This window comes from Dysidea avara, chromosome 1, assembly GCF_963678975.1.
Source record: "Dysidea avara chromosome 1, odDysAvar1.4, whole genome shotgun sequence".
In the NCBI taxonomy this organism is placed as follows: Eukaryota; Metazoa; Porifera; class Demospongiae; order Dictyoceratida; family Dysideidae; genus Dysidea; species Dysidea avara.
Genome location: NC_089272.1, coordinates 37584090 through 37604785, shown reverse-complemented (window position 1 = coordinate 37604785; position 20696 = coordinate 37584090). Strand labels below are relative to the sequence as shown.

The 20696-nt window shown below is 37.4% G+C and overlaps 1 long non-coding RNA gene across 1 annotated transcript in view; it reads right to left on the bottom strand.

The window, feature by feature from the left end:
* Positions 1-20696, bottom strand: part of LOC136263735 (uncharacterized) — a 46669-nt gene that overhangs the window by 5999 nt on the left and 19974 nt on the right. The window contains exons 2-3 of the long non-coding RNA XR_010704768.1: positions 19259-19297; positions 9910-9990 (exon numbers count right to left, since the gene is read on the bottom strand). This is a non-coding gene — a long non-coding RNA (uncharacterized lncRNA). The remainder of the gene's footprint in view (positions 1-9909; positions 9991-19258; positions 19298-20696) is intronic.

Here is a 20696-nt window from a genome sequence, read left to right as displayed (position 1 = left end):
AAGAAACAGCTTGTTTTGATTGAAAACCACCAAGGAAATGATTGTCTGGGAGACTAGGAATACTACTAGCTTGAAAGTTAGTGTTATGTAGTTTTGAAGACACGTGTGTACCGAACTGGTTTGTAGCCATTAACCAACACACATTATGTTGTATTTTCTTAAATTATATTGTATGCTGGTAGCTTACATGGTATGTTTGTAATTGTAAGCCTATTTTTATGTAGGGACAATTTCCATCTGGATTTACAAGGCTTTTCAAGATGTTAACTGTGCATATTGGGGCAATACAAAGCGAAGAGGAACTTGGCAACTCTAATCATAACAGGAAGGTGTTCCAGTGTGTAAAAAAGAGGAAAAAGAGCTTTTCTTCCTTCAGAACAGTGTTTATATTTTGGTAAGTTGGTATTTGTGGTAACTGGTTGGCATGCACAAGTTTTACACTGCATTGTAAAGTGTTATACACATTAATTGGATCTCTATTAAATTTTTGCTAAGCCATCAGTGATAAACTTAATACATGGAATCATAATTATTGTGATCCAGCAATAGCTGCACTACCATACCGTCACATGGAGTAGACCAGTTGAATATACCCATAGATACGTATTACACACTAGCTTACGAAACAGGATTGGAAACTGATGAAATCACATAATTAATTTGTGTACAAAATGGGTGGACAGAGTGTGTTAGGAAAATCGTTTAGGAATTTGTTTAGGATAGAGTGCCTGTTAGGAAAATCCATCTACACAGTCAAGTCATCAGGTGAGAAAACTGCACTGGGTACTAGTTTTAAAACCTGTTTTGTGTGGTATGCAATCTGGTATATCATGCATGTGATATATACGCAGCAGAATGAGTCCAGTCCATTACAGCCAGCCATGCCACTGTATAAAACACACCAATTCCCCTGACACAAATCACTGCATGTTAATTATATTATATACTACACCTACACATAAGGCTTTGGTAGTTATTCTCCATTGTTTTAGGCAAGAGTTGGTGTTTGAGGATTATTATAGATACTAATTCATGTTGTAAGACTTTTAAAAAAAAAATTGCAACAGAAATGTATCTCTACCATGTTTCCAGAGCATTCTTCTCATGTTTTATATTAGCTGATTAGGTACAGTATCTAAAGTTTAAGGATAAGTGTCTTAAAATAAATTTGATTTCCTTTTGTACTGCTTGTGGGTGTAACTAATCACTTGACTAGACTACTGGACCGGCATATTTTTTGGTTTTACACATTCTAAGGTTGATTTTATTGAGTCTTGTTAGCTATGGGCCTTCAGAAAACTTGCAGCCTACTAGCTACTACTACATTGATGAATATGAGGAATAGTCAGAGTAAGCAAACACTGCCTTCTAGTGATCTTACTACTATTATGTTCTACAGTAAATATACTCCTTATCAATCAATTGATATGCTGCAGGTAATGTATTAGTGAAGGTTAACCAACGATAAAGTCTTAGAGAGAGTAGCAAGCTTGTACAACGTTAATAAATTAATTTTGGTCATAGGCAAACTAGCAGTGCACATGTAAGAACTATCATGATAGCAGTCATCGTGATATATGATTATAGACCTATTATTCACAACTATGAGCTGAACAACCATACTTTAACAATTACTGATAGACATACATACTTCGGAGTACTCTTGGACAAACATTTATTTTGGTCACTTCATGTATTCAAAATAACAGGTAAAGCATCCAGAACATTAAACTTTTTTAAGAGAAACCTAAGAAATTGTTCTACACAAGTGAAAGCAGCACCATATTTAGCAATGGTAAGACCACAACTGGAATATGCTTCAATAGTATGGGATCAAGACACACGATAGTGTGTCGTGCGGCCCAAGAAGCCGCGCGCCACACCGTGAGTATATTGACAGGAAGAACGAAAACGTCATTTTCACACCTTTGTATCTCGGTGATCACTTATCTGATTGGAACCAAATTTGCTACACAGTTGCCTGCCAGCCAAGGGAGTCTACATTCCAAATTTGAAGGAAATCGCTCCAGCCATTTCCGAGATACGAGCTGCCAAAGTTTTGTTTTTTTCTTCGTTTTTTTTTCTTCTTCGTCTTTTCGCACACTTGCAAAAATTGCTATAACAAGCAAACACGTACTTCGATCGCCTTGAAATTTGGCACACAGAAAGGGAGTCCAAAGGCGAATCCTAGCATCAAATTTGGTACAAATCCGATGAATGGTTCAGGAGTTATGACCGATTATTCGCGTAAAACAAGATCGATTTGTTGTCACGCCTACAGGGTAAACTGCTTCATGGAATGAGTTGAAAATTGCTATGTAGATGGAGTAACCATCGTAGGAGTGCCTTTTGGTGGTTTGAAAGGAATCAAGATAAAGACCACGGAGATATGACACAAAACCCAACCTGTGTCACAATTACGCGATTGATTTTTATGAATAAAAAAGTATTAGTTTTCACGCCTACTAGGCAAACCGCTTAGAGCAATGAGCTGAAAATCGGTGTATAGCTGGAATAATCTTCATAGAAAGTCTTTGCAGTAGTACAGAAGAATCGGATTACAAACCACTGAGTTATGATTCGAAAGCCAACTCCGTGTAGCAAATGCGAGATAGAGATACTCTAATAGAACAGTCACCCTAATAGAGCATTCGGCTAATTTATTTACTCCATTATAGAATTTGATTACATCACAAGTTATTCTGTAGGGAGTTCAGCTGCAAACAGTTAATCTTATAGACAGTTCAGCAAGAAGACAGTCACCATGTGGAGAGTTAAGCAAATATATCACTATAGAGATTCAGAACATTACAAGTCACACTGAAGAAAGTTCAGCTATAAACAAGTCATGCACTGTGTAGAGAATTCAGCTACAATTAAGTCACTCTCTAGAGAATTCAGTTACACAGAATTCAGCTACACACAAGTCACTGTGGAGAGAGTTCAGCTACAAACAAATTACCCTTTAGAGTGATCAGCTACAAACAAAACACTTTGCAGGGTGTTCAGCTGCAACAAATCAACCTTTAGAGCGATCAGCAATGAACAAATCAACACAAATCTACCTGTAGAGAGATCAGCTAGAAACAAATCACCCTGAAGAGAGTTCAGCTACAAAAAATCACCCTGTAGAGACATCAGCTAGAAACTAGACACAATGTAAGGAGTTCAGCTACAAGCAATCACCCTGTAGAGAGTTCAGCTAAAACAAATCAACCTACAGAGAGATCAGCTACAAACAAATCACCTTATAGAGAGTTCAGCTACAAACAGATTACCTGTAGAGAGATCGGCTACAAACAAATCAACCTGCAGAGAGATCAGCTACACACAAATCAACTTGTAGAGAGATCAGCTACAAACAAATCACCATGTAGAGAGATAAGCTAGAAACTACACACAATGTAAGGAGTTCAGCTACAAACAAATCACCCTGTAGAAAGATCAGCTACAAACTAGACACAAAGTAAGGAGTTCAGCTACAAGTAAATTACCCTGTAGAGAGTTCATCTACAAACAAATCAACCTGTAGAGCAATCAGCTAGAAACAAATCACCCTGAAGAGAGGTCAGCTACAAACAAATTTCCCTGTAGAGAGATCAGCTACAAGCAAAACACCCTGTAGAGAGTTCAGCAACAAAGAAACCACCATGTAGAGAGTTCAGCTACAAACAAATTACCCTGTAGAGAGATCGGCTACAAACAAATCAACCTGCAGAGAGATCAACTACAAACAAATCACCTTATAGAGAGTTCAGCTACAAACAAATTACCCTATAGAGAGATCCGCTACAAACAAATCAACCTGCAGAGAGATCAGCTACACACAAATCAACTTGTAGAGAGATCAACTACAAACAAATCACCCTGTAGAGAGATCAGCTAGAAACTACACACAATGTAAGGAGTTCAGCTACAAATAAATCATCCTGTAGTGAGTTCAGCTAAAACAAATCAAACTGCAGAGAGATCAGCTACAAACAAATCACCTTTTAGACAGTTCAGCTACAAATAAATTACCTTGTAGAGAGATCGGCTACAAACAAATCAACCTGCAGAGAGATCAGCTACACACAATTCAACTTGTAGAGAGATCAGCTACAAACAAATCACCCTGTAGAGAGATCAGCTAGAAACTAGACACAATGTAAGGAGTTCAGCTACAAGCAAATCACCCTTTAGTGAGTTCAGCTACAAACAAATCAACCTGCAGTGAGATCACCTACAAAAAAGCACCTTGTACAGAGTTCAGCTACAAACAAATTACCCTGTAGAGAGATCGGCTACAAACAAATCAACCTGTAGAGAGATCAGCTAGAAACTAGACACAATGTAAGGAGTTCAGCTACAAGTAAATCACCCTGTAGAGAGTTCAGCTAAAACAAATCAATGTTCAGAGAGATCAGCTACAAATAAATCACTTTACAGACAGTTCAGCTACAAACAAATTACCTTGTAGAGAGATCGGCTGCAAATTAATCAACCTGCAGAGAGATCAGCTACACACAAATCAACTTGTAGAGAGATCAGCTACAAACAAATCACCCTGTAGAGAGATCAGCTAGAAACTAGATACAATGCAAGGAGTTCAGGTACAAGCAAAATCACCCTTTAGTGAGTTCAGCTACAAACAAATCAACCTGCAGTGAGATCACCCACAAAAACGCACTTGTACAGAGTTCAGTTACAAACAAACCACCATGTAGAGAGTTCAGCTGCAAACAAATCACCCAGTAGAAAGATCAGCTAGAAGAAGTTACATTGTAGAGAGTTCAGTTACAAAGAAACCATCGTATAGAGAGTTCAGGTACAAAGAAATTACCCCGTAGAGAGTTCAGCTAGAAGAAGTCACCTTGTAAAGAGTTCAGCTACAAAGAAACCATCATGTACAGAGTTCAGCTACAAAGAAACCACCTGTACAGAATTCAACTACAAACAAATTACCCTGTATAGAGATCAGCTAGAAGAAGTTATCTTGTAGATAGTTCAGCTACAACAATTCAACCTGTAGAAAGATCAGCTAGAAGAAGTCACCTTGTAGAGTGTTCAGTTACAAAGAAACCATCATGTAGAGAGTTCAGCTGCAAACAAATCACTCTGTAGAGAGTTCAGCTACAAAGAAACCACCATGTAGAGAGTTCAGCCTCATACAAACCACCTTGTAGAGAATTCAACTACAACAAATCACCCTGTATAGAAGAAGTTACCTTGTAGAGAGTTCAGCTACATAGAAACCATCATGTAGGGAGTTCAGCTACAAAGAAACCACCATGTAGAGAGTTTAGCTGCAAACAAATCACCTGTAGAGAGTTCAGCTAGAAACATATCACACCGTAGAGAGATCAGCTGGACGAAGTCACCTTGTAGAGAGTTCAGCTACAAAGAAACCATCATGTAGAGAGTTCAGCTGCAAAAAAATCACCCTGCAGAGAGTTCAGCTACAAAAAAATCACCCTGTAGAGAGTTCAGCTAGACAAAGTCACCTTATAGAGAGTTCAGCTACAAAGAAACCATCATGTAGAGAGTTCGGCTACAAAGACACTACCATGTAGAGAGTTTAGCTGCAAACAAATCACCTGTAGAGAGTTCAGCTAGAAACAAAATACCCTGTAGAGAGACCAGCTAGAAGAAGTCACCTTGTAGAGAGTTCAGCTACAAAGAAACCATCCTGTATATAGTTCAGCTACATTTCAAGTCACCCAGTAGAGAGATCAGCTGCAAAAAAATATCCTGTGGGGCATAATGGGCATGTAATAAATATATGTATATAATTTGTATAATTACTAATAAAATCAAAAATAATTGAAGTACTAAAATTCTTCTTTAAGTTCTTTTCTTCTTCCTGTAGTAAAGAAAAAAAAACACATGGGTTAAAAAAGCCCCAAAGCCAGCCATAGGCTGGCTTTGCAGTATACAAATACAAAAAGAAGTGATATCTAATCAAAAACAGCCAAGCTGTAAAAAAAGGTGCGGCCCCCAAAAAGGCCATGGTGAAAAAAGATGTGAAATCCAAGGTGGCGGCCAAGAAATGGCTGTGATGGTAGGTTAATGGTTACATTTTAATAACGACAATTCAGGTGAAGTTTGTGCCGCTTGGCCTTGGCACCAAATTCACCTGAATTGTTGTTATTATAATGTAACCATTAACCTACCATCACAGCCATTTCTTGGCCGCCACTTTGGATTTCACATCTTTTTTCACCATGGCCTTTTTGGGGGCCGCACCTTTTTTTACAGCTTGGCTGTTTTTGATTAGATTTTATTTAGAACAACGATGTACATCAACTTGAAAATATTCAAAGAAGAGCAGCAAAGTGGGTATTGAAAGATTACAGTAGATACAGTTCAGTTGCTTCCATGCTCCAACATCTCTCCTGGCCTGAACTTCAAACTCGACGTAAGATATCCAGACTACAGATATTTTACAAAGCACTTCACAACCAAATTCCCTTATCTATTCCAACTAATTATCTTCCAATGACCAGAGAAGCTAGGCAATATTACCAGCACCATTTCATACTCCCTACAACATGTGCAACAGTTTACCTAAAAAGTTTTTTCTCCAGAACAGCTCAAGACTGGAACTCTTTGCCACAATTCCTAATTAATCTAAATGATTTTGACTCTTTCTCAGTTACCATTTAGTAATGTACACAAATGATTTTTCCTGAGCACATCAGCAGTGTTGGCTGCTCAGTAATAATAAATAGACTGGTCTAGGATGGATAGTTTACATGTGTCTCAAATGGTTTGCCATCACTTTGTTTCATTCAAGGATATCATGGCAGATTAATTTTTGGATAACCATCTCTATCACATTCCCTGCAGCACAGCAGTAAGAAGTGTACAAGTGCTATAAAGCACAATAACAAGTAGTGAAATCCTTAGAAGACACAGTTTTTACTTGTGCCACTGCTATATTCATAGTATAGTAGCAGGCTGCAGGTTCCCTAAAGACCCTTAGTTAGCAAAATTGAATAAAACCAACCTTACCATGTGTAAAAACCAAAAAATACGTCAGTCCAGTGTTCCAGTCCACTAGTCTAGTCCAGTGATTAGTTACACCCACCGTTTGTTCATAAAGTGAAATGAGATCTTTTTATGTTTACAATTTAGAAAGGTTGTACCCAGCTTGCTACGGTATGAAACACAGCTAATGAAGTCTTTCACCACCTTAACATTATTATAAAACTATCGATGAAGCAACTGTTGTGTCAATCATAGGAGCCAGACAATTAATTTAATTTAATAGCTAGTGTAAAGAATGTGTGTTGACTTTGTTACACAGCCTGTTTAACACTGCTATTTAGTGTTTTGTTGGCCTGTGAGCAACACTGCATTAGTACTTGTGCATAGTACGAAAGTGATTAGTGACGTATTAGAAAACACTGTGTGTCTACCGCCAATTGTTTGCCTGTTGAGGCCATGAATACTTGATCAGGTTTTCATATGTACCACTGAATTGTTTCCTGTAGCTAATTTGCTACTGTTCTCAGCACACTACCACACAGACAGTCCCTGCTGAAATGTGTATGGACAAGTGTACCAACACATGGAGCAACTGTACAAGTCTGAGTCACATGCTTACTGTTCAGTGTTTTTACTAACAAGTAAACACGTTAACCCTTAAACCGGCATATAAATTGTGTAGCCATAGCATGGATACTTTGAATGTTACAGTGCTGTGTGCAAGACATGCATACTTGGCCCAGTTTCTGGCCACTCATATAATTTGTGATGTAACAAGATACCAAGGATTTTCCCTAACACTAAACAGTGAGGCCAAAACTAGCCATGTAAATAACTTTTTGGCAAGAAAACATACAAATCCTTTACATACCTTTATAAAATGACCCATAACTTGATGGTGGTTGCTCCTATCAACGTGCAACAAGTTCCATTCACTTGTCCATCAGGCCTATTATGACTTATGTGTGTAAAGCCACAATAAAAATTAACGACGTGGTAAGAATGTCGAAATGCAAAGATGCAACTTGCTGTTGTTCATCGCTTTGTAACAAGTAAGCCACTGTAGTTACAGTGTTCATTTAACCTTCTCCAAGTAGCCCAGTGAACAGTCTTTTGAGCAATGTATTGTTTAAGGCTATAAGAATTAAGATACACACCTAACATCACCGTGCATGCCCATATTGTGTAAACGCACATTCCCTAAAAGTTCTTTGCAGGTTTAAGGGTTAAGGATAGACACTCCTGACATTACTCTTGTATGAACATTGGTAAGTATATTGATCAGCTTGGAATAGTAGCATGCAAATTTGTATGAATGGTGGAAATGGGGGCATGCCCCACCCCCATTTTTATTGGACAATGCTTGTAAGAAAAGATCAAGATACTCTAAATAGGACAATCAATCACTCTAATAAAACAGTCACTTTTACATTTCTTTACAGAATTGTAAAAAACTACTTTGAAATATAGTAAAAACCATTAAAATATGTTCTAAAATAAGTAATTTCCTTGTCCCCAGGCCTCCATAATATAACATCCATATGCTTCAAACTCCACTACAGTACAGTCCATTTATAACTTCACACACACGTGGCATTTTCGGTGTGGTGCCATGCAACTTTACCCATGGCAAAAGCAAAAGTTATGCGTAGAATTTGTCATTGCCACGCCATGGCACAAGGCATTACCACATGTGGAAAAACGAGATTGCCACGCCAAGACATTGCAACACGTGGAGTCCTCTGATTGCCAAGCGTGAAACCATTGCCATGTATGATCCAATGCCCTTCTTAAGTTTTATCTTTCTAATACTATTTAATGTTGCTTGTCAGTTTAACCCAGTCAGCAGGGCTTACCCTGCTGTGAGTGGGTTGTCACCATCAACAGATGGTTGTTTTGGTAGGTGTGCAGGGTTCCATGGATTCTCCTATTAATTCTCAAATAGGCCCCTTTTGCAACAATTTTACATGATGTATACAGCATGTTTTACTACAAAGGCTTAGAGGTAGGAGTGCTTGGGGATTCTAACATTCTGTGAAGCCACAAGAATTTTTGCATGCCAAAGAAAGGCAACTGCCTTTCCCTCCAAGCCATAGGAACCGTAAAACCTCTGGGATATTCCCTGCACACCCACCGCAAGAATGTCCTCAAATCAAAGCGATTTCCAGGTTGGTGTAAATGTTTGCCGTATCGAACTGAACTATGTTGAACTGCTTGTATCAAACTGAACCATGTTGAACTGTCCTGGAGTGGACCTGCTAGGGATGGCTCGATCTAGTTTTACATAATATAAACAGTTTTGACTTTGCAATTCAACTTAGTTCTAATAAACATAATAAAATGTGAAAAAAGTGTTCTAAGGCTACAACTATGGTAGCAAGCTAAACTGCGATGGTTCAGAAGTGGGCGTGGCACACAAAAATCGATTGCGAAGAGACAAACATCAATACTTTTATAATTTAAAGTTTACTTAACTTTCAAACCTAAGAAATATTCAAAGTTTCATCCCAGCCCGTTAGTACAGCACTGTACATGTAACTACTGTAGAATTTGTGGTTTACACACACACGTGGTTGACAGCCACACGTGGTGTAAGGACCACGCATGGAAGCCAGTGAGGGCTATGCGTGGCACACCATGTACGTGTGCCACGCAGCAAACTTGGCGTGGGCCATGCAACAAACCTGGCATAGGCCACACAACAATGTTTCGTGGCAAGTATCATGGTGCTGTGTGGTGCTACACCAAAAATGCCACGTGTGTGTGAAGTTATAAATGGACTGTACTGTATGTAAATTTCATTGTTTAAGTCCCATCCCACACTGTTTGATCTTCTCCACCATCCCTGTGTTTAATTAAGTTAGGGTTTAATTTAACCACATGCTGTGATTCAGAATGTGAAGAATTGACAAAGTCATGCAATTATAGTAAGCTACTGACCTGATTAGCTGGTTCAGCAGCTGGTTTCTTTACCATTTCTGGCTTCTTTTGCTTCTTTTTCTTGGTGTCAGTACTGTCAGACTGGATAAACAAAAAAAAAACATGCGAGTGCTTTGTTGGCAACATACCCATATGTAACCTAATTTTAGAAAACCGTCGATATCCGCACAATTTTCAAAATGCATTTTATTTGTTCTTTGTTTTCTAAAGAGACAGAGGAATGGACTAGCCAAGTTTCAGCTTCCTAAGTTAAGCAGCGTTGGAGATACAGCACTAGACAGCCGGACAAGCAAATAATTTGATATGTACAGAAGCTATCAAGAAAAGAATCTACAGGCGCTTACATAAACCATCATAACTTACTAATACAATGACATACGGAATTGAATCATGGCTCATTATGTTCGCCATGAATTTGTGTATCCACCAAGGTATAGTTTTTCCCTAGGCATGCTTCTTTGTTCAAGAAGGAAGGCAAATTCACTGAAAAACAATCGTCGGTAAATTCTTTCGTCACTGCAACGTAAACAAACGTCTGTAACTTTGGAATCATTTCGTGTATGGAGATGAAACAAAGATCTTTGTACTCCCTATGGACAGGCAAACACGATGATGCCCAGGACTTATCCATTGGTGGTTTAATTCGCCCACCAGTGAGGCGATAGAAACTTGCATAATTTTTTTCTGGAGCTTGCATTTTTTACCATAGTTTTTAAATGCGTTTTATTACAAAAGTACTGTTGTGCATATATCGACGGTTTTCCAAAATTCGGTCACATATCTTAGATCCACATTTCAACACAGGTTTCACCCAAGTGCTTTAACAAACTTTAGAAATTGGATGTCTGTGTATGCTTATCCACTAACAAAGCTTGCAACTAAAATATGTTGTTTTTAGATTTATCATTGTTTTCAACAATGATAAATCTGGTGAATCAGACAAAATGTGCAATAATGTGATTTTTTGTGACATTCATGTGTAGTGTTCTACAGTATAAGCCATAATAATATGGCATTACTTAGCTATTGAGAAATAGATCACAGTGCATTCACTTGAAGGAGAAGGTATAGTCAATGACAATTTAAAGTTTTAAACACCTATCAAAAAGTCATATATATAAAACCAGTCTAGCAGCATGAAAAGTTTAAAATAAACTTGGAGCCTTTTGCTTAAGTGTTTTCATGTAGATACAGCTTAAGCCATATAGTTTGAGCCAGGTGGTACAGTGCAAGTTGTTGTAAATGCAGGTAAGCCGTACTCACAATCCAGTTGTCACTACCTTGTTTTTCTGCTGACCTATGTATACAGCAAAAGCTGTAGGCCTGTGGGCATTTATGGGGCATGTACATATGTACATTAAATTTATTAGGGACCATGGAAGTGCTATTGGCATGTTTCTCTCCAGTGACAGCAACAGTGGCCTTGGCAGAGCTTGATCAGTCAAAGAACATACTAAGAGTTCAATTAAACTTAAAAATCACTTCCACATGCTCTAAATACTTTTTAGTTATTTAGTAACTTGTGTTGAAATCTTAAGGATTCAGTAATTTGTTAGTCTGGTTTTCGGTGGTGTTTTTTGGCAAAATATCACTGGAGCAAAACTCAAGGATATTTGTTGTTGTATAATTAAAACACAAATAGTTGAATTACTACCACAACACAATTGTTGAAATTCTTCATCAAAAAAGCAGGTTTTGTAATTTGTAATGTGGCCTACAATACACTAAGTAATAGTTAGAGCCAGCCAACAAGGTTCTACACTATTTAGAGACCCGAGGATGATGTGGGAGAGGTTACCCACAAACTTAACTGTGGCCGAGGTAATTAATTGTGGGTAGACAAGCTCACACCAAATAGTGTAGAAACCATTTTAAATGAACAAAGTACGTAAGAAAGAGTGAGAGAAAGTGGCAAACTGTGCATGCTGGCTGATTGAGATTTATCCGTAAGTCAAGTTGATCATGTCAGTGTCACTGTACTAGTATTTAATTGTTCACTGTTATCCTTTGGCATGCCTCGTGTCAACAATCGTGTATGCGTGGTTATTGATATTGAGGCTCACTGACCTCTAGGTGTGCTCACATGCTTGCTTCATTATCTAGGTTTAAATCAATGGATTCAACTCTCATAAGATTCATAATATTATGTGACAATAGAGCATAGAGTAGTAACTATGCCGGGTAGAATGACACTTGTCTTGTCCAGAAAGTAAGCTAACAGTAGGGACATTTTATTTTTGGCTTTATTGATTTCATTTGCTGAATGTAGTAAACAATGAGCCTTATCCACAATGACGTTTAATGACATCACAAGAATAAAATGGCCATGATAGTTTGGGGACTGTTATACAGGCAGGCGTCTATGGAGATAAATTTTCGATTGCTCATATTTCAGGTAGGCATGGAGATATTAACCATTAACCGACAGGTATGGTTATAAAGTAACAAAAGCTATTGTAAACGTACACTATTTAGAAAAATTTGAAACGTGACAAAACTAGTTTTATCATAATGTCTTATACAAAACTTAACTGTACCTGTTGTTTAGAACTCGATATCTTTTTTCCTGGCTGAAATATGAGCAATTAAAATTTTTTCTCCATAGGTGCTTATATAACAGTCCCGCAACTATTGTGGCCATTTTCATTCTCGTGATGTTATAAAACGTCATTGTAGATAAGGCTCATTATGTAACTACTACTGAGACCACAGGTTACTAGTTACTCACTAATTAGTAACCCCGCCACAGGTTTCTATCGGATTTAGTAACCTCAGAAACCAAAGGAAATATTACATAAATTTTCTAAATAGCCTTAATTCAAACTCTTACTAAAACAAATGACAAAAGGTGACTCTTCAATTATGCCTCATAGCCACATATATAGCCCGATAGATTGTTTATTGTCAACTGCGAAGTACGTGCTATAACTTTGAAAGTTGCAAAGTACGTGCTGTAACTTAAGTTTCTTCCTATGGCTATGCGATCTGTGGCAATTTATTTTTCATCTAACCATTAAACCTGAAAAGAACTTTGGGGAAATGTATGTTTACACAATATGGCTATGCATGGCGACACAGCTGTAGGTGAGGTAACTTAATTCTTATAGCCTACAAGCACACAAATTGATTAAAACTCTGTTACTGGGCTACTTGCAGAAGGTTAACTGAACACTGTAACTACAGCGGCTTACTTGTTATGAAGCAATGAACAATAGTGAGTCATGTCTCCATGTTTCAAAATTCCAACCACGTGTTTTATTTTGATTCTGGGTTTACTCATGTGAGTTGTATATGGCCTGATGGAAAAGTTAATGGCGAATCGAACGGAACTTGTTGCAAGGTAATCGGAGTAACCTCCATCAAGTTATGGATCATTTTATGATAAAGGTATGTAAAGGGGTTTGCGTGTTTCCTTACTGTAAAGTTACTTTACACAGCTAGTTTTGGCTTCACTTAGCATTAGGGTAAAACCCTAGGTATCATTTTAATCCTTGTTACATTATGAGTGGAATGATGTAAATTACGTACCCATACGATAGACGTTACAGAACTTTGTGCAAGGCGTGAGTATTGATTAAGTTTAAATGGATTATGCGGATTTAAGGGATAATAAAATCTAATTAAAAACCGCCAAGCTGTAAAAAAAGGTGCGGCCCCCCAAATGTCCATGGTGAAAAAAGATGCAAGCAGCACCAAATTCACCTGAATTGTTGTTATTAAAATTTTCACCATTAACGTACCATCACAGCCATTTCTTGGCCGCCACCTTGGATTTCACATCTTTTTTCACCATGAACTTTTGGGGGGCCGCACCTTTTTTTACAGCTTGGTTGTCTTTGATTAGGTATTACTTCTTTTGTATCTGTATACTGCAAAGCCGGTCTATGGCTGGCTTTGGGGCTTTTTTAACCCTTCTGTTTTTTTCTTTACCACAGGAAGAAGAGAAGAACTTAAAGAAGATTTTTAATACTTCAACTATTTTTGATTTTATTATTAATTATACAAATTGTATACATATATTTATTACATGCCAATTTTTCCCCATAGGATTTGTTTGCAGCTGATCTCTCTACTGGGTAACTTGAAATGTAGCTGAACTATCTACAGGATGGTTTCTTTGTAGCTGAACTCTCTACAAGGTGACTTGTTTCTAGCTCATCTCTCTATCTATAAAGTGGTTTATTTGTAGCTGAACTCTCTGCAGGGTAGTTTGATTGTAGCCGAGCTCTCTACAAGCTTCTTTCTAGCTAATCTCTATATAGGGTAACTTGTTTGTAACTGAACTTTCTCCAGAGTGGGTTCTTTGGAACTGAACTCTCTACAAGGTGACTTCTTCTAGCTGATCTCTCTGTATGGTGACTTTTATCTAGCTGAACTCTCTACTGGGTGATTGGTTTGTAGCTGAACTCTCTACAGGGTGATTTGTTTGCAGCAGAACTCTGTAGGGTGATTTGTTTGTAGCTGAACTCTCTACAGGATGGTTTCTTTGTAGCTGAACTGTCTACAAGGTTAGCTGATCTCTCTACAAGGTGACTTCTTCTAGCTGATCTCTCTGCAGGGTGACTTATATCTTCTACAGGGTGATCTATTCGCCACTGAACTCTCTACAGGGTGATATGTTTGTAGATGAAATCTCTACTGGGTGACTTTTTCTAGCTGATCTTTCCACAGGGTGATTTGTTTGTAGCTGATCTCTCTGCAGGGTAACTTGAACTCTCTACAGGGTGATTTGTTTGTAGCTGAACTCCCTACATTGTGTATAGTTTCAAGCTGATCTCTCTACAGGGTGTTTTGTTTGTAGCTGAACTCTCTACAGGGTGATATGTTTGTAGCTGAACTCTCTAAAGGATGATTTGTTTGTAACTGAACTCTCTACAAGGTGACTTCTTCAAGCTGATCTCTCTACAGGGTGACTTGTTTCTAGCTGATCTCTCTACTGGGTGATTTGTTTCAAGCTGATATCTCTACAGAGTAATATTTTTGTGGCTGAAATCTCTACAGGGTGTTATTTTTGTAGCTGAACTCTCTACAAAGTGACTTTTTCTAGCTGATCTCTCAATAGTATGACTTGTTTCTACTTGAACTCTCTACATGAACTCTCTACATGGTGATCTGTTTGTAGCTGAGCTCTCTACAGGGTGACTTGTTTCTAGATGATCTCTCTATAGGGTGACTTGTTTCTAACTGAACTGTGTACAGGATGGTTTCATTGTAGCTGAACTCCCTACAGGGTGGTTTATTATTTTCAGCTGAACTCTCTACAAGGTGATTTCTTTTAGCTGATCTCTGTAACTTGTTTCTCTCTACAGGGTGATTTGGTTGTAGCCAAAATCTCTACAGGGTGAATTGATTGTAGCTGAACTCTCTACAAATTTAAAGTGATTTGTTTGCAGTTGAAATCTCTACATGGTGATATAGTTGCAGCTGAACTCTCTACTTGTATAGCTGAACTCCCTACAAGGTAACTTCTTCTAGCTGATCTCTCTACAGGGTGATTTGTTTCTAGCTGAACTCTCTACAGTGTGATTTGTTTGTAGCTGAACGCCTTGCAGGGTGATTTGCTTATAGGTGAACTCTCTACAAGGCGACGTCTTTTAGCTGTGAACTCTCTCTTGTTTCTAGCTGATCTCTCTATAGAGTAACTTGTTTGTATAGCTGAATTCTTTACAGGGTGGTTTTAGGTTGTTGAATTCTCTACATGGTGACTTGTTGTAGCTGAATTCTGTAGAGAGTAACTTTTTTTGTAGCTGAACTTTCTACAGGGTGCATGACTTGTTTATAGCTGAACTCTCTTCAGTGTGACTTGTAAAGTTCTGAATCTCTACAGCAATACATTTGTAGCTGAACTCTCTACAGGGTGACTTGGCTTGTAGCTGAACTGTCTATAAAATGAAGTGTTTGCAGCTGAACTCCCTACAGAATAACCTGCAATGTAATAGAAAATTCAAAGTCATAAACGTAACTGAGTGCTCTATTAGGGTGACTGTTCTATTACAGTATCTCGCATTTGCTACATGCCGTTGGCTTTCGAATCATAACTCAATGGTTTTTAATCCGATTCTTCAGTACTACTGCAAGGACTTTCTACAATTATTATTCAGCCACATACCGATTTTCAGCTCGTTGCTCTAAGCGGTTTGCCTGGCAGGTGTGAAAATTATTGGTAATTTTATTCACGAATCTCGATCGTGCAATTGTTACACGCCTTCAGTTTCATGTCATATCTCCATGATCTTAATTTTGATTGTTTTCAAACCACCAAAAGGCACTCCTACAATGGTTGATCTATCCACAAACCGATTTTCAACTCATTCCATGAAGCGGTTTACCCTGTAGGCGTGACAACAAATCGGTCTTGTTTTATGCGAATAATTGGTCATAACTCCTGAACTATTCATCGCATTTGTACCAAATGCCTTTGGACTGCCTTTATGTGTGCTAAATTTCAAGGTGATCTGATTATGCGTTTGTGTCTTATAGCAATTTTTCAAAGTGTGCGAAAGGACGAAGAATAAGAAAAAAAAAAAACCAAGAAATAAAAACGAAATTTTGGCCACTCATATCTCGGAAATGGCTACGGCGATTTTCTTCAAATTTGGTATGTGGGGTGGCCTACCTGGCGGGCACCTCTGCAGTGAAATTGGTTCCAATCGGATGAAGGAACACGAAGCTACAAAGGTGTGAAAATCGCATTTTCTTTCTTCCTGTCAATATACTCACGGTGTGGCGTGCCGGCTTCTTGGGCCGTATGACGCACTACCGTGTGTCTTGATAAGGACGAAACTTATACCTAGGGGTTTATACTTTGACAAAAAGGATGGAAATCAAAATTCATCATAAAAAACCTTCTTGCTAAAATGAACACAATTATTTACATGGGTTTAGAGAGAAAAACAAGTATACCTTGCTGCAACTTAATGTCAACAAATGCTCTATTCAATGGAGAGTTACTATAAACCATAAGCAACTCACATCATTCAAAGCACAAACAATAGTATGCACTGAGACAAGTATGCAATCGGTGCTGTCCTTTATCTTTTCATAACAAGTAAGCCTCTGTTGTTAAAGTAACCATTCAGTGAGTGAGACAGTATGATAATTGATACTAAACTCACTACTGATGATACTGAATACTTCACAAATATTTCAACCACTGCTGGTTGCACATATGTAGTGTATTGCTCAGCATTCCTGCTGCAGGATGTCCTTGTATGTATGTCTATAGGTTGTATCAAGTTTACAATAACAAAATTAATAGCTATATACCACAAGCACCAGAATGATGTAAGCAGGGACAGCTTATAGTCAATATTTAGCCAATCAATTGATCTACTGTATTCTGAACACATTTCCATTAGAAAGGTGTTCTCTGTGACCGTTGAGCAAAACCAGTCATTTTTGCACATTCTTCCGATTCCATTTTATTGCTTCTTTGTTATCTATATATATGGTAACAAATGAGTGGACAATAAAAGTTTCAGCCTTTTGTGATGAATAGTCTTGGAGTTATAGTGCTAGACATTTGGAACAGGAATAAATTCGATCTGCACTGCAACAATACGGCAAATAAATTATAGGGGCTTATTTAATTGATCACAACTCTTGACTAAAACAAGCTACAAAAATGAGGTTTGCAACTGGCAAAATGGTCGAGGTATAGTGTAGTGTTTTTCCTGTATGTCTCCATGCAGAAACGAAGACCATTACAATAACGAAATGACGATAGCAAATTTTATTGCATTGTAACTAAGCACCCATAACTCACACCCTTTTTATGCTGTATGAACACAAAACAAAGATCATCTTACTCCACATGAAAAGGCGAGTTTAATGGTGTATACTGTAAGCGTAGAAATTTTCGTGGTGTAGAAATTTTTGTGGATTTCATGGTTTGCAGCTAATCCACAAAAATTAATCCACATAAAGCTGATCCAAGAAAATTAATCCATTTTGAAACTCACGTCTCAGCTCTAGTAGACCTATTAACCGTTGCCACCAATACACTTTCCTTATGCGCTACCATAGATATGCTGATGACGACGACACGTGCACCTGTTCACCACGTGAATAGCTATGTACTGATGGCCTTGTTCAAGTATCTAAGACTCGTTTCCTCTGATTCCAGCAGGCAAGATTCTTTTGTTGTGGTGAGTCAACTCCATAAAATGGTTTGCTCAATTAGTCCCAGATAAGTACGCCAGCATAAATGGAATAGCTAGCAAAAGCTGCTAAGTTGTAAACCGTAAGTGTGACACAGTTTTGCTCCCTGCGGATCCTCAAGAAAATAAACTGGCTTGTCGAGATTAAACTACAAAAATTATACCCACGAAATTTAATACACTTGCAAACATGTCTTTTTGGCAAACCATGAAAATTTTACCCATGAAATTTAATACGCTTACGGTAGGTTTTATTGATTTGAGCTTAGTTTTACTGCATACCAATGCATTTAAATTAAGCATAAATATTTATAGAAAATGCATGTTTTTACCCAGTTTATTTCAAATATTACAAAGTAGCATTTTGTGAAAAGGGCCAGTTTTTGCTTAGTGGGTCACATTTATAAACTCAATACACTCAAGCTGTCATAAATTACCACCTCAAAACAAAGCTTACTAGTGTAAATTTAATGTATTTTTTTAAAAGCATAAACAGTGGATGTGAATTTTCTTGCCTCTCTCAAACAAAGAATTTATGGTAAAAACAGCTTGTTACAAGAATATGAATTGTATAGAGGGAATATCAAGAAACTAAGTATGTAGTACACACCTGAGTTTTGAGAAATGTGAACAAACAAACTAAAATTAACTACAAAATGCCTCTTCAAAATACAAAAGCTTGTCACTGTTAAATATTCAAATTGCAATTATATTAGTACAATTTAAACCAAGTTAATTTTCAAAACAGATGAGGTAATTGTGGTAAACAAAAACAGCTGTGGTTAGGATGAACGCAAGCGCGAAGTAGGCATGTGATCATTATCTGTCACCTCGACACAGTGTTGGCACTACTCAACCTTCAGCTAATTCCTTTCAGGAGATACTGTATCCTGTTCTACCCCAAAAAACACATTATTATCCCTGTCAATTGGTCATTTTTGAGTGTATTGGGAATCAACTCTAGTCAACTACCATCTCTGCAAGTGAGAGATGTACACTTAAATCTAAGGCTAGTAATGTGAATCCAGGCACTGCAAAGTGCTGAAGAAATAAAAGTGGACGGTTTGTATGTATAAAGGTGAGTGAAGTAAATCAACCTGGTGTTAAACAATATATAAGAAAAAGCTCCACATATTACATAACATAACCCTCATATATGTACAGCATCCACACATAACTATGACACTTACTGTTCCAAATGTAACTTTGTCTGTCTCAGTGGTTGTATACTACAAAGTAAATATGTACAATCTCAACAGCAAATCACAGAACATGATGTTCATAATACACTTAATAATAAATTAGTTTTGTTGCTTTGGGGAGAGGCAAGTAATATAATGAGAGCAATAGTGACATTTTCCTCACAACTGTGATGTTGATATTATCCACACAAAAACAGCCAAGCTGTGAAAAAATGGTGCAGCCTTAATAAGCCTGGGTGAAAAAGTTGTGAAATCAAAGGTGGCGGCCAAGAAATGGCTGCAATGATGTTAATGTTAATAAATTTTAACAATGCACACAGCCATTATTCGTTGCTTTGGAGTAGGGCAAGTAATATAATGAGAGCAATAGTGACATTTTCCTTGCAACTGTGATGCTGATATTATATGACCCGATTTGTAAAAAGGCATCACAAAATCTGAACGTTTTTTTTTTAATTTGAAACTTTATAATTCTTATACAGTAGGGAACTTTAAAAAAGTTTATATATGGTTCACAGAGAACTGTAATACTATTAGTAATTACGATTAGTTTTTACAGTTGCATTAGTAATTACAATATAGCTTGTAGTACTATGTTAACTATTGCTTTTGTAAATTGACTGCTACATGATAAGCTGCAAAGTTACAAATTTCACTGCCCCCTGCTGTTACATATCAAGATTGTGGAATACTCATCCAGCTGGTAGTTACCCAATTCATTTGTTCTGGGTGTGGTTGTGTACACAACTGGCAATTCATCTTGTTTTATCGTAAACATGTGAACATATTGTAATTGCGATTGTTTAGTTTTTAATGATAATCATAAAACTATAAAATTACAAAGGTTTTTACAAAACCTAATGTAAAGTCACCTACTGTATCATGGCATTACTTGGCTGAAATTTTGCATCAGTAAAGCTACAGCATTTGGTTACATTTTGATATAAAAAGAAACTTAATCAGTACTAGGAGTCAAAATTTACAACATTTTGTTTGCAGACATGTAAGCTCAGTATCAAAGATACCTATTCACAAATCTGCTCACACATTAGCTACAACTCATAATTATATAAAGAACAAAAATTAAGAATTTTAAGTTTGATTAGGGATCATAGAAATAAAAAGTGAAACAAGGGAGGTCGCCTACACCTAGCGAACATTTAATTCCTAATTCAGTCTATACCCATAGACTGAACCAGGAATTAAATGTCCACCAGTATGTATATCTGCAGGTGTAGGTGACCTTCCTACTTTCTTTTCTATGATCCCTAATCAAACTTCAATTTTTTAATTTTTCTTTGTACTTGTTCGTTTACTTTTTTGTAACATCAAGACACACGGTAGTGTGTCGTGTGGCCAAAGAAGCCGGTGCACCACACCGTGAGTATATTAACAGGAAGAAATTAAATGCGATTTTCACACCTTT